This window comes from Pteropus medius, unplaced genomic scaffold, assembly GCF_902729225.1.
Source record: "Pteropus medius unplaced genomic scaffold, Ma_sr-lr_union100, whole genome shotgun sequence".
Taxonomy (NCBI): domain Eukaryota; kingdom Metazoa; phylum Chordata; class Mammalia; order Chiroptera; family Pteropodidae; genus Pteropus; species Pteropus medius.
The window spans coordinates 7,545,158-7,548,794 of NW_024346771.1; the positions used below are offsets into that span (position 1 = coordinate 7,545,158).

The following is a 3,637-nucleotide window of genomic DNA, read 5'->3' on the forward strand; positions in this document are numbered from 1 at the left end:
TGTGCCCTTCACACATAAAGATCAGTTCATTATATTACTGCATTGTCTTAAGGCACAAAGCATTGCCGTTGAAAAGTCTAATGATCACTTTTTTTTTTCTTTATGCTCTAATTATTGTACAAAAAATATATCTTGGCTTTGAATCATCTGGGTTGAATCTGTAAGATTTGAAATATACCCTTTAATGTGTATTTATAAATCACATGTAATCACCAGAAATTTTTCTTATATTATTAAAACATATTTACTCATTTTCTCAATTTATTACTTCATCTCTTTTTTTATTTTTTTTTATTTTATAAAGCATCTTTCTTTGCTTTTTCTATTTCTATTTATTTATTTATTTATTTATTTACTTTTTTTTTTTTTATTTTTTTAGGCATGGCGACCTTTGGTCGACCTCACAGATTGCAAGTACCTTGTCAGCGTAGGATCCCTTATTTTTTATTTTTTACACCTACAGCACCTGGTCTTCCTAGGTGGTCTCCCATCCAAGTACTAACAGGCTTGACCCTGCTTAGCTTCTGAGATCAGACAGGATTGGGCTTGTTCAGGGCGGCATGGCCGTAGACAACTTTTTCTATTTCTTTTAAGAAATGTTCTAAGTTCATGTGATACCTGAATTTAGTCATTTCTGAACTGAAATTAGTAATTATTCTTTGACATTTATAATTTCTTTTCAAGTATTTATTTTCTTCTTTCACTTTTTAAAAAGTATTTATTTAAATTCCAATTTATTTTGTTCTTCTTTAGCTCCTTTAATTTTCTTGTTTTGAAATATTAAAGTTTTCAATTGTCTTTTGGAGTTATTTTTATTATCTGTAATAGAATTATTCTGCCTTTTTTTTCCTTGTAAATTTGAAAGAATATTGTTCAGTATTCATTTTTAAGTAAAACAAGTTCTTCCGCACAATTAGGAGCAAGTAGAGCAAGAGAAACTTTCCAGTTTAACATCTCTAAGTCTCACTGTTCTGTTGTTTTCACAAAGTAATAAAAATATGGTCTGGCTTCTCCTTCCTCTCCTCCACTTTCACCTCCCTCTCCTTTGTATCTGTTGTCTTCCTTGAGCTCAGTTTGTAGTGAGCAGGACTTTAAGCTCTCTGAACGAACACAAATCTCTTGGACTTTCTTCCATTCCTTTCCACACAATTTTTAATTTCAAGAGTGTTGTGTGGCTATTCGTAGTCTGTTCTCATCTACTCATATTTTGGTTTATGAAGATACATTTTCACCTTTTTGTCTTTACTTTTCTTTCTTTAAATAATGTTTTCTGCAGATTTTAGTTCTTATTTTCTGGTTTCTCTATTAATTTAGGAAAGATAAAAGTCAGGAAGATTCCAAAACTACTCTGTCTTCATCTTAGAATTCTTTTATTTCTCTCGTTAGCATAAAATACTTTTCAAGAAACCTCTGACTCTCTTCTTGAAATTAAGGTTGAAAATAGAATTACAGGTCTGATTCTACATGAAAACTAGCAAGTAGATGATGTTGTAATTTTTTTCCCCTTTTCTATTCAAAGTTTACCCTTAAAGCTAAAGCTGCAGTCAGGCCTTTCAAACTTCCTTAAACCAAATAGTTCGCGAGTATGCCCAGTGGAAACAAAGAAATCCAAATTCTGTTAGAAAGACTGAAAGGGACGTAAATATTAAGTGAAGTAAACTATATTGCTTTGTTAGGAAATCCTTGGATGATTCTGTGTATGGCTCTTTGCTACGTGACAATATTTCTTCACTGTCACTAGGAGAGCAAGATTTAAGTTGTTCCTTTTCCTTAAAGCAATTTAAACAACTTACAATAAGAGGTATGAGTGTTTCTTCAAATTCTACTTTTTGCTTTTTGTAGTGAGAATTTTCCCATGATTGATACTTTGTAGTATCTCACTGTCTCTCAGTGCTAGAAATAATCAAGAAAAAAATTGTAATTACCAGTGACCACTGTCAATCATTTCTGGAGAAGCATCGATCAGACCATGTACATGGAGTTACATATATCACTTTTGGTCATCATTTCTGTGAGCCCTGACCAGAAGTCTGAAAAACATGTGTGCATAATAGATGATTATATTTTAATGTTTTTTTGAGATAATAATAAAGAAATGCTATCAGAAAATGATCACTTACATTACAGAAAATTTATTAATCGATCTGTGTACTAGAAAGAGGAAGGGATTTCCTTAACTTTTGGCCAAAATTTCCCTCAAAATATCTATATAAAAGACAAGTAATCAGAAAAATACTTATGAACTCCAATATATATACAATAGTTGTAAATTAAAAAAAAAAGGCTCAGTCTATAAAGTTACCAATATAGTATTACTTAAATAATAATATATATAGTATTTATAGTTATGTACATTTACATATACACATGTATATACACACATAATAGCTAACTAGCTTGCTTGCTGGTTAGAGAGCAAATGAAATGCACAATAAATAAATGGGGAGTATCTATTTTCTGATATAGAATATAATTTATGCTAATCTATATAAGTTATAAAATCAAGTTTAAATGGGAGTTTATTTCTTTTCTCTTCTACCATTTCTTCTCTCTCATTTTTTTTATACTTCAGAAAATTTTGGAAGGATCTCTAAAAATGTATGTAACTGGGTAGTGAGATTATGCTTTTTAAAATTAATTTAATTTTAAATTAATGAATATATTATTTGTATAATATTGTTTTACTCAACAATCTGTGGAGATATATATTTTTTAATTTTTAACCAAATCCTTCTGATTTGTCCTTTGCTTATACACAAATTTCCTTATACATAGTCCCTTATAGTGACCTTTGATTAGTTTGGAAGCACCAAGGTGTGTATTACAAATATCCCTTAAACAAAGCTTCCTTTCTGCCATCATTCCTCTTTGGCTGGGTTCTGGTGAGTATTGCTATATTTTCTAGTTACCTTCTTCTGGACATAAAATGAGTAACTCATACTTGCAAAGCAACACTTCTTCAATAGGGTACACATAGGCATGCAAATATTTTTTTGAATTAGTGTTTTGGTTTTCTTTGGATAAATACCCAGAAATAAAATTGCTGGGTCATACAGTAGTTCATTTTTAAGTTTTTAAGAACTTCCAGACTGTTTTCCATAGTGGCTGACCTAATTTATAATCTCATTAACAGTGCACAAAGGTTCCCTTTTCTCCACCTCCTAGTCAACACTTGTTTTTTGATTTATAGATGATAGCCATTCTGACAAGTGTGAGGTGATATCTCTTTGTGGTTTTAATTTGTATTTCTAATGATTAGTGACCTTGAGCATCTTTTCTATGTCTATTGGCCACCTGCATGTTCTCTTTGGAGAAATGCTTACTCAGGTCCTTTGCCTATTCAAGTTCTGTTTAATTGGATTGTTTGTTTTATTGGTGTTGAGTTATAAATTTTGGGTTGTAACCTCTTATCAGATATATCATTGGCAAATGTTTTCTCCTATTCAGTAAGTTGTCTTTTTATTTTATTGATGGTTTCCTGTGCAAAAGCTTTTTTAGTTTAAAGTAGTCCCATTTGTTTATTTTTTCTTTAGTTTCTCGTGCCCAAGGAGTTATATCAGGAAAAAAAAAAAAATGTTACTAAGAGCAATGTCAGAGAGTTTGCTGCCTGTGTTTTCCTCTAGGAGTTATATGGTTT

At 30.8% G+C, this 3,637-nt stretch overlaps 1 pseudogene; it reads right to left on the reverse strand.

Annotated features, from left to right (window-relative positions):
• Positions 1–454: 454 nt before the first annotated feature.
• Positions 455–572, reverse strand: LOC120613905 (uncharacterized; annotated as a pseudogene).
• Between the last annotated feature and the right edge of the window lie 3,065 nt (positions 573–3,637).